Raw genomic sequence first — 12636 nt, forward strand, 5'->3', positions numbered from 1 at the left:
ACAGTTGTACATATTAAACTCAAATTAAGGATATGGATATGTCATAAAAATGCATTGGTCAATTTCTAGTTTGGTCATGGTTTGATGATAGCTGACAGAGTTATCCTTCTTGAACTTTGAAAAAAAAATCAGAAATTTTAAGTTTCCGTTCATTATCTCCCCAATGGTTGTACCCATTCAACTCAAATTTGACATAAAAATACATTTTGGGAATAAGCAGTAAAAGTTTGAATTTGGTGGTGGTTCAATGATTTTACTCATGAATGTTGGAAAACATTTCAATTTTCAGTTTCAGCACTCATACTTTTGTGGAAGTGTATGTAGCCATTATTTTGGCTACAAATTTGCAATATGCAATTTACAAAAGGTTAACACTGCCTTAAACTTTAAATAAAATGGTTTGTGTTAACATTGAATAGTTTTAAGGGCTTTGAACTTAAAATGAAAAAAATAATTTGTGCAAACAAATTTGGAATTAAATATTATCACATCTGAAATTTTGGCTACATGCGGGGGCATCCGTGGTGTGACGATACATTTCTAGTTTTTGTTGATCTTGGACTTGTGATAAAATATTTGAACGCAAGGAATCACGACTACTTTACCAAGCGCACCACCCTGACGTTCAAAAGTTTTGTAGATGTCAACATGACGAAGCCATCCGATTATGTTGGTTCTCAAACTTAAAGCGCCGCGCATTTTGCACATGGCAAAGCTGGGGCAAAGTTTGAATATATGCAAAGATTTTGTAAATGGAGAGAAACGGCGATAATCTTATTTCGGCTGTTGCGTTGTTTATATTACCATTGAAGTTTAAAATTGACCATCATCGTGAAGAATTATATCTTCTGTGTCGATGGACCAAAGGATTATGTGAAAATATTGGAAATGGAATAAAATACATGGTGATTATGACGGTAGGGGTGCGGATTTTTTACCTATGATCAGTACATGTGCTGGGGTTGACAAATATACATACATTTTATTTGGATTTTAAAGGCATTTTGAGCTCCAAACCTCAAGTGTCTGTGCAATATAATAGAGCTAATGAAAACTCGCATCAGCAATATACCGACTGAAACACAAGGGTAAATGCGTCTTCAGGCGCAAAGTGACGTAAATCATGCATATTTATAAGGTCAAATTCAAACCCACCAATCAGGTAATTGTTAAATAAAGCGGACTGGTAGTGACGTAATAAAGTGAATATTTATCAGGCCAAATATAGTGTGACACTAAGTATGTGAGTATATTCATCCGTAGCTGTTCTTGTTTTGGTTAGACTTCCGGTTATTTAAAAGTAGTGGCGCGTTTTGAATCTCCAAATAAAATGTAATTTAAATGATCTTGTAACGTTTGTTCTTGGGAAATGTAATGATCAGGATTATAAACAGATATATATAGTAAAGTGAAATGTAAAGAATAGCGGATTTTTGTGGGTACGTAAGTTAAAACGTCTTGTTTGTGATACACGCACCATACCCCACCCACATCATACCCCACCCGCTTATTGTATATATCATCAATATGCATCCAGATGCCTGACAAATTGAAAATTAAACGTAAAAGAAACAAATCCTCCCCAAATCAGGAAACGCATCAGAGTATATTTCTGAAACGCCACAAAGTTGTTGACCAATCAGATACAGAATCAGAATACTTGAGTGCTGTTTCGGATAGTTCGGACACTCCAAACACAACATATCTCTCACCCAACATAATGTTTTCCAAGGAGGAACTTGAGGAAGTTGTAGCTAGAATGCTAGATAAACTGAAGGTAGATCTTATCCATGAACTAAAATTCGAACTAAAAACAGAAATAGATCATATTGTGAATGCTAAAACGGAGAAATTGAAAACTGAGGTCACAGACCTACGTCAGGAGGTATTACATCTACGCAACTGTATTAAAACTGCTAACCACAACAACGATGACTTAGAACAATATGGTCGGCGGATGATGTTGGATATTTCTAACATACCTGGAGATACAGGAAACCATCAAGAAGATGTTGAGGATAAAATTGTGAAATTTGCCAACAGTCAGTTAGACATATCCCTATCCGCTGGAGATATTGATAAAGCCCACAGAATAGGTAGATTTGATAAAGGATTGTCAAGGAACAGACGTATTATAGTGAAATTTACCAATTCTAAAGCACGCCAGCGCGTATACAATAAGCGCAAGTCAGCACCCGACGGAATTTTCATACAGGAATCACTAACAAAAAAACGTGAGCAACTTGCGTACGAAGCCAGAAAATTGAAACGTGAAAATAAACTTCAACATACATGGGTAGCAGGAGGTAACATCTATGGGATTATGCTTATAAACAGTACTGAAAAAAAGTAACAATAAAGTCCCTTGAAGACATCGAGGAAATACGAGAAGGTAATGAACCAACTTACCATGCTCCAGCATATCCATAAATTAACTACTGTGGGCAGTGTTTGTTTATTTACATTATGTTGACCTCAATTATAAATCGAATATTTATAGACAACCGGTTTTCCACTCTAATTTTAGCAACGCTGTTCTAAAAATAAACTGTGTAAACTTACCTGTAAAATTCATATTTATCCAGACTGTATAATTGTCAAACATCATCAGGAATCCGATCTATTAATCCATGAATATTAAAATATCATTGTTATTTAGATGAACGATACACATGTATAATTTATATGCACTTTATATATTGTTAAACTCAAAATGTGTCTAAACCGCACGTGACATAAATCGCGTGGCACGAGAATTCCGCTTTTCGTTAGTTGTCGTCTGCTTATGAATAAGAAGAGAAAAAATAGGTAGTTTGTCACTTTTGTTCCTCTATAAAATATCTAAAGGAGATACGCATTTTTGTTAGAAATAAGAATAATATTATAGTTAAATACCTACTTATTATTTTAATCAAGAATTGATGTGTTATTTGATCTTCTATAGAAAAATACAAACTCAAATCATATTTGTACAACAAAATATGTTTTTCTGCCCATTATATCAAAAGTTACGAGATTATTTGGGAAAATGAATCACTGTTACACACACATAAAGATATTGATGCTGATGATGAATGTGAATGTTCACATTTGTTGTAAATATTTGATTGCTGATGGATGTTTATATTTGTTGTAAATATTTGATTGTTGATGGATGTTTATATTTGTTGTAAATATTTGATTGTTGGTGGATGTTTATATTTGTTGTAAATTTTTAATTGCTGATGGATGTTTATATTTGTTGTAAATATTTGATTGTGGATGTTTATATTTGTTGTAAATTTTTAATTGCTGGTTGATGTTTATATGTGTTGTAAATGTTTGATTGATTGTGGATGTTTATATTTATTGTAAATCTTTTATTGGTGGTGTTTATTGGTGGTGAATGTTTATGTTTGTTGTAAATGTCTGACTGATGGTGAATGTTTATATTTACTTTGCCAGCTCTTTTTCTTAATTTTCAAAGTGTAACATTATTAGTATCTTTTATGGAATGATTTAAATGATGCATATTATCATCAGCTTTTTTCATTATGATCATTGTCATTTTACCCTGGACTCTTTCCAAAATGTCCTTCAAATATGTTTTATTAAGTTTAATTTTCTTTTTTACATTTTTGTCTGTCTTTTTGTGTTAGTTTGCCGTCGCCTACTGTTCCCTTGTGCATTTGTCAAATGACCCTTTTTACGTCCGCCATGATTATATTTGCTTTTTATTTATACCCCCATGGGTAATGATCTAATGTCGTGGCGGGCATCCGTGGGGTCATTTAACAATCGTAGACAGTTGACTTACATGAATACAAATCTAAACAAAAACTTAGCATGTCTTTTTGCAAAAATATTAAGATTTATTTGTTTAAGTTTGTGTAAGAAATTATTTAAATTTGTTAAACTTACAGCTAGATCCGCTATTAACCTTCAATTCATCATAGTCTTTTATCTAATCACAAGCCTCTTACATACCATGATTTTTAAATATAAACATGCAAGTTATTCTAATGAAAATATTTCACTCGACAACTTTAATATATTTATCTGTTTGTTATATTTAGTGTATTTATTAATTTTGTCTGGTGACGTTGAGACCAACCCAGGTCCATTGATTAATCGAGAAAATTGTTTATCTATATTTCATCAAAATATTCGGAGCATTAGAAACAAATTTGATTTTATAAATGACAATTATTTAGATATGGATATTCTGTGTTTTACGGAGTCCAAACTTGACGTACATGTACAAGATAGTAATTTGAAATTAACAGGTTTTGATTTTATGTTTAGAAAGGATATATCCAGTTACTGCGGCGGAATTTTAGTTTACGTATCATCATTTCTAAGACCTAGACGACTTTTTACTTTAGAAAATGTACTTCCTGAATCAGTTTGGATTGAGATAAACGATAAAAAACAATCATATCTACTATGTACAATTTATAGACCGCCACACTACACCGTCGCATTTTGGGACAAATTAAATAGATGTTTAGAAATAGCTTCTGAACAAAAACAAAATATAATCTTGGTAGGTGATATAAATGAAGACCAACTCAATTCTTCCAACCATAAATTCCGTGACATTCTTTTACTAAATAATATGACTAATTTTATACATGCCCCAACTAGAATAACATCTAGTTCACAAACATTACTTGATCCTATCGCAGTTACAAACAATATTTTCGTTTTTGATTCAGGTATATTTGAAACACCAAAAGAAGTTAGTGACCATTTTGGAACATATATTTTTTCTAAAAATCGATTTTGATTCAAATAAACCATTCAAAAGACGTGTTTGGAATTATAAAAAAGCTGATTTTTCAAAACTTAATAATCTTATCCGCAATACTGATTGGTCAGATATAAAAAATGGAAATATAGATCAAGCTTGTGACTTTTTTACCGATAAATTCTTAGAACTTGCAAAACAGTGTATTCCTACATATATGGCGTTGATAAGACCTAAGGATAAACCCTGTTTCAATTCAGAAATTCGCAGAAAATCGCGCCAAAGAGATAGACAGTTTCACAAAGCATTAAATTCTAATAGATCATCAGACTGGGTAAAATATAAACAATTAAGAAATACAGTAAATAATATGAAAAAACATGCAAAAGAAATATTTTATAATAACCTCGAATTTTCCCTTAATGACTTAAGTTCTTCAAATCCGCGTAAATATTGGCATACAATTAAAATGCTTGTCAAGGAAAACTCGTCGAATACTGAAAGTATACCACCTTTAAAATGTAACACAAGTAACAATAATTATTCAATGACAGATTTTGAAAAAGCTAATACGCTTAATTTTTTTGTTTCCATTTCAGACCTTGAAGAATCAAATATAGACCCTTTCATTTAAGCGATAATAGTCAGGGAAGAGTTACTTCCCTTACCGGATGTGACGTAAATGGGGGATAAAACTATGCAGGCCGCATAGAATGTTAGCTTATTGAAAAGTTAAATGCGTTAATACTGATCGTTCAATTATGATTATAACATGTAATTTTACGCATGCATACATAAATTCAATATCAATACAATAGAAAAAAATACAAAAACAAAGATTGAGATTAATTCTCGCTACGGAGTGAAACAGCGAAATTTCAAAGTGAATACTGCAGTATATTTATTAGATCTAGATTTTCTCTAATGCCCGGATAAAAATCTAGTAATGCTGCCCTCACACATAAACCACGACCTTACTGCGACCTGAAAACTAGTAAAATAGCATTTTTCTTTCGAAAATCGTTGGTTTTCTTTAAAATTTCCAAAATTTCTCTCGAAGACGGTCCGAGGCTCTGCAGTCTTGTGTTCAGTACGTTTTCTCTATGTCCTCAATACGACCCTTCTACGTCCATGGCGTTTCCACTGCGACTGTATTGCGTCCCCAAGGCGACCCCACTGCGATCATCGGCGACCCAGCTGCGACTGTGCTATGTTCTCTGCGTCCTTACGGCGACTCTACGACGACTACGGCGACTGTCCTGCGACTGTACGACGACACTACTACGTTCTTGCTACGTCTATAAAAACAATACTTTTTACCAGTAAATTTCACTGCTCCAAATCCCTCCAGAGGCGTGCACGTCGCGGAGAAGGCACACGGCAGGTCAAGGTCAAATCATCTTAAGTACCAGAGGTGATTGGTTGACCTGTCGTGACTAACTCTGGAGGGTTGGCGCTAACGAGAGCCGTTTTTGTTATCGACCAGTATGGAACATGATGCCTGGCCAGTATTGTCGTACTCCTCTACCACCAACGAACGAAGAATAGGCTTCAGGAAAGATTCAGCATGAAAAAGACGTCCCCGATGTGACTACCCTAGTGGACCGGCACGGATGCTATATTCTCGGACAGATGGTTTAACCGGCGCCGAGTATAAATAAACTCAAACTGACTGACTGAGTAAATTTCATCCTGAGTCTGACCTTCAACGAGTGAAGACGTATATTTAATTAGTATTAAGTTAAATCATCCATATTATTCCAAAGATGAGAGGCGGACGAGGCAAAAGAGCGAGGGTCTCTAAAGTGCTACAAGTTGACCCAGTCGCCGCTTCAGATATGCAGTTTGGTAGTGGTTCATAGTGTGTAGGTAGAAATCGCGGCTTTATCCACTGGCGGAGACGCATACAAACAGTCTTCTAGTGGACCACAGTCTATTGAAACAGCGGCGTCCTAAGTACGAGTGTACTACGTCTATTGCGTTCTTATTGCGTCCTTACTACGATGCTGCTGCGACTATGGCGACTCCACTGCGATCCCACGGCGACCTAACCAGGACTCAGCAAGAACGCAGAGTTTCTGCGACTGTTTTGTGCATGTTCAAAATAGTCGCCGACGGTCTGCGACCTTGTGCGTCCTTGGGTTCCTCGCTACGACCTCGCTGCGTCCCTGCTGCGTCCATGGCGACTGTGCTGCGTCCTTGGTCGTAGCAAGGTCGCAGTAAGGTCGCGAGGTATGTGTGAGGGCAGTATAACTAAATCAATTTTAATATTTTATAAACACCCATACACACTGAAATTGCCTATTATAAATTTAAATGACCATTTTCTAGTTTTCAGTGTTATTTTCTGTCATTTAGAAAATTCCGGCGTTCTTTGTGACAAACATGAAAATAAGATTGCCAATGTCTTTTAATGATAGTTTTTCAAGCTTTAATATAACAATAACAGAATGCATTCTATCATTACTTACTGATTTTTTTTTTCATTATGCCGTATAAAAATATTTCTAAGAACCAGTGAAGGATATAATTCTATAAATATTCCGGAAAGAACGAAAACCATATGGCATTGACTTTTGTAATTTTAGATACGCAACAGACGATAATAAGGTAATTTTATATTAAAAATCTATTCTTATGGTTATGAAAATTAAGACCTCATAGATAAATAGATGTGTATATATAAGCGCCACTGGGCCGTATCATATTAATTAACAGGGTGCATATGTTGTATATTCAAGCGGCACTTAGCTGTGATATCATAAATCACCAGGGTGCATTTTTTAGAGTTATAACATTACATCAGATTACGTCACTTTTGTTAGTTGTCAAAATATTTATGGTCCGAATTTTGTTATGGATCATCCTAGGGACTTTATTGGTCATGCCTTACTGATTTGATACTCGATCCAGAGTCCTACCAAGTGGCACAGTCAAAAATACGTAAAATTATAATCCAGTTAATAACGAATTTCTGTGCACGTGTTTCACAACTTGTTTTTTTTTTTGTGATTTTTTTTAGATATTTGATAAGCAGAGTATGGATTAAAAAGTATTTAAGTTGACAATATTACTTAATCAGCTTAAATATATTGATGTGATGTACGATTTTTTTGAGAGTGCATTCTTTGCCAATACAAATAGTATACAGTCATGTACATTCAAAAGAATTTTTACTTTTTATGCATTTACATTTTTTTTTTTGAAATTACATAGATTTATATTGTTGTTTTTCTTTGTCTTAGTAATGCTTAAATCAAAATGATTTTTAATAAACCAGTATCTTGCAATTAATTATTACGCAGCCGTTTTTCGAAACTACAGAATCCTTACATTTTTGAAACTCAAAATATCTTTTGGGTATTGTATATTACCAGAGACATAGATAGATTATCTATATCACTGGTATTAGCAAATTAGTACGATTTAACGGCCTGGTAAAATTCTCATTAATTTATAAAGAATCTAACGAAAATGGTAAATATGATCAGTTACCCAGCAATACGGTCTACTATTAAAACAAATCGTTAACCTTATTATAGTAAACATTTTTATTCATTTCACTATCCTTTTATGTAATATCTTATTAAATTACCCAAAATTTTGGCAATTCCAATCTCCCAATCTTACAAGAGAAAGGATTAAGATCTAATTATATCCCTCTATTATTGTACTTAATCGTATCGCCATTGTCCACCGTATCCCCCAATGACGTCATCCAAGGGCGACAACTTGAATACGGTCTTAAATGAAAGGGTCTATTGATCTTCCAGACTTTTCATTAAGAACAGAAGCGATTCTTGAAAATTTTACAATAAGTGAACAGGAAATTACAGATATTTTGGCAAATTTATTCGTAAACAAAGCATCCGGGCCTGACGAAATTAGTCATAAAATGTTAAAAGAAACATCTAAAACACTGTGTACACCACTCTCTTTGCTTTATAACCGTTCTTTATCAGAGAAAATATATCCGTCTAATTGGAAATTAGCACATGTAATGCCTTTTTTTAAAAGAGGTGACAAAGATATACCGTCAAACTACAGGCCTATTTCTCTTATCAGTTGCACCGGCAAAGTTATGGAACGTATCGTTTTTAAACATATTTTTAACTATCTTCATGAAAATGCTTTAATATTTCAAAATCAATCAGGTTTTCTGCCAGGTCATTCAACTGTTTTTCAACTTATAGATATATATGATCAAATTTGTAAAGCATAGACAAAAAAGAATCAACATGTATGGTTTTCTGTGATATATCAATAGCGTTTGACAGAGTTTAATTTTTAGATTAAGACAATACGGAATTTCAGGTGATTTAATTATTTGGCTAGAAAATTATTTAATGAATAGAAATCAGAAAGTTTTTGTTGGGACTTCTTTTTCTATTTTACGTTACCTTCATGGCGGTGTCCCTCAAGGCTCGGTTCTTGGGCCTCTTTTGTTTTTAATTTACGTTAATGATATTGCCGATTCCCTTTTAAGTATAACATGACTTTTTGCAGATGATAGTTCTTTAGCTGTGTATACAAATAATATTAGTACGATGGAATATAAACTCAATCATGATCTCAATATGTTAAATAAATGGTCTAAACAATGGTTAGTTAATTTTAATCCTTCTAAAACCGAGGTTATGTTCTTTTCGTTTTGTAATAGAGATCGCCCACAATTATACTTTGATAATGTTCAATTAAACTTTGTAGAGCACCATAAACACCTCGGCGTAACTTTAAGTCAGGATGGATCATGGCACGAACATATTACTACTATAGTTTCTTCGGCATCAAAAATTTTAGGTTCGATGAAAATGATAAAGTTTAAAGTTCAAAGAAGTACACTCAATAATATATATATTTCATACTTACGTCCTCGTCTTGAATATGCATCACTTTTATGGGATAACTGTACCCAGTACGAGAAAGATATTTTAGAAAAAATGCAATATGACGCGGCTAGAATTGTCACCGGTTTAACAAGATCAGTGTCCATTCAAAAATTATTAAAAGAAATAGGTTGGGTATCTTTGGCAGAAAGAAGAAAAATTCAAAAACTTGTTTTAGTATACAAAGATAAACATACTTTACTTCCATTATATTTATCACAGTTATTTCCCCCTTTAGTAGAAAATGCAAATGAAAACCAGTATAATTTAAGAAATAACATCAATTATGTTACTATGACAAGGAGGACCGAAATATACTCAAAATCAGTTATACCGTCATCAATACAGCTTTGGAATGAATTATCAATAAATATTAGAGAATCTGACTCGTTAGCAAACTTTAAAAGAAAATTGAAAGAAATTTATAAACCTCCCATTGTTCCGTCTTAATTTTTGTAAAAGGTGAGCGCTTCACCAAACAGTATACCATACACGGCTTAGGAATAATTGCAGTAATTTAAACTCGGACTTGTATAACAATCATAATTAAACAAAACCCAGCTTGTGAATGCGGTGCTTTAATAGAGGACGCCTGAACATTTTTTTATTTCAATGCAAAAAATTTAATCATCAGAGGATAGAACTTTTTTAGAAATACAAGAGAATTTCATCCCTCTCAGTACGCAAAAGTTAGCTTTTTTTGGTATAAATACTTTAACTAATTCTCAAAACATGCTTTTATTTCATCATGTTTTCATCGGTTTATTAAAGAAACGAAAAAGGTTTAATATAGTTTTAAGAAAACATTTGAATCTTCTTTTATACTTTGTTTTATGGTTCTAAAAACAAATTGTTAGACTAAATTGGTCAACTGTCAAAAATTCATAGTAAAACTGTTGTAGGGGGTAAGGCGACGTGTTTTTTTTTTTTTTTCAATATATCAGAAAATATATTTAAATTTACAATTTTCTTTTTTCTGATTATTTTTTTCTTGATTTCAACTTGATTAATCATACTTTAACATAATGTCTTTTTCACATCTTTTTTCAAATAACATTGCAGTCAGTATTTCAGGGGAGGGCCCCCGATAATGTTGTTATAACTTTTGGCCCAACCCTTTTGTATATTTACATTAATGTATTTATGTGTAATTGTGAAAATTTATGTTTGTATGTATATATATACAATAAAATATGTTTAAACTAAACTAAGCTGTTCTACAGAAATTATAAACATTCTCCGGTCGCTATCGCTCCCGCTTATTTTCTGTGAAACAGCAAAGAGGATGAACACAAAATATAACATAGGACATTGTCTTTTGGACCGTAGGCCATTAAATCATGCGCCTCAGAAAACTATTAAAGTTTTAGATACTTTAGAAATAATAAAATAAAATAAGAGGCTTTTAAACACAAAATTGTTACCAAGGATTATAAACACTTTCTAAACTCGGCCTGAATATTCATTCAGGCGTGAATGAGGGGGGTTTACAACAAAATTTTTCAGGAGCAACGTCAAAAATGGTCAATATATTTCTGTCCGAACAAAAATAGAAAAGTAAATTTGGGCGAACTATTGGGATATTGAAATGACTTTTAAAAAAACCTTTTTAAATGGCTAGACCCTTTCATATTATAATTATTCCAAACTTTTTTAATTAACGAAAATTTTTGAAACAAATTTCATTCGTTAGTTCTAGCACAACTAAATTCGCAAAATATTTCATATTTTAAAAAAAATGTGTTTTTTTAAAAAGGGCGTATCCCAACCCCAACATGATCGTACGTTTTCCACATAAACATGTGGGGTTTAACGAAATGTGCCTTTTTTTGGTACCGCAAAAGAGGGCCCCATATAATTAAGCAAAAATTTAAAAATTTCCCGAAAAAAAATGGTGGTTTTTTCTATTTTAAAAATTTAAAGGGGGGTGAAAAAAGGAACCCCAACCCCAACGGATATTGGAAGGCCCCCGCCCAAAAACTGAAATTTAAAAAAAACGCATTTTTATTCCGTTAGAATGATAATATCTGGCATCCTTTTCTTTAGCACCATACTAACAGTTGAATTAAAGATCTTCTTACAAATATGTTTTGTTTAATGCAAGACTGTTCACTTGCAGTTTTATAAATTATATTTTATGGAAGACATGATGGTCGAATCTATGTCAAAAATACCAGTTAGATAAGTGGATAATTAGGTTTATTTTTTCAAATGTCTTCAAACACATTAAATCCACATGTAAATATCTTTCTTTGACCGACGTTACTGATATGTGTTGTGTGAAGTCTTTTCCCAACTTATTTACACACAAAAAAAAAAGAAAAAAAGAAGGATATTTTAAGGACGAATAATGCGTGTCCACATCTTATAAGGGACAAAGTGGTTCGGTGTCTAAAAGTACACATGTGGAAACGTTTAAATCAAATCAAATACATAAAAACAGGTAATTAATGTTGTGTAACTACGCCAAACGACAATATTGTACGTTTATATTGTATTTTGATCTGTCATATGAACTGAACGGAATAAAAAAGGCGTTATATTTCGTAATTAAAGCAATATTTTTCACGGTATGTCCCAACTGTTTTCACTATCTTTACTTAACGAAGCATTATGCATGAAGTAAAGAGTAATAAGCTTCAAATTTTATGACACATTCGATGAAATAAAAATTTTAATGAGTTAACCTTGTATGGGGAAAATTATTATCTGATTTCTTCTCATATGCAGGCTTGACATCCATTATGTACGACGGAGAGATACGGTGTCTCGGTCAAAAGCAAAATATTCTGAAGTTGCGCGGAAAACTTGTGGTAAAATCACAGTTAAATGTGATTTTTTGAAGACGTATATCTAAGATCACTTACATATGACCTTGTTAACGTAGTAAATCAATTACCGATTATATTATATGTGTATTACTTTTTTCAATACTATATTTAAAGTGACAAGCAACTACTAAATAGTGTTAGCGTGCGGTGGACAGCCGATCGACCAATAAGTGTAGTGTTTTAATGATAT

This window comes from Ruditapes philippinarum, unplaced genomic scaffold, assembly GCF_026571515.1.
Source record: "Ruditapes philippinarum isolate M1 unplaced genomic scaffold, ASM2657151v2 ctg2709_1_1_1_1, whole genome shotgun sequence".
In the NCBI taxonomy this organism is placed as follows: Eukaryota; Metazoa; Mollusca; class Bivalvia; order Venerida; family Veneridae; genus Ruditapes; species Ruditapes philippinarum.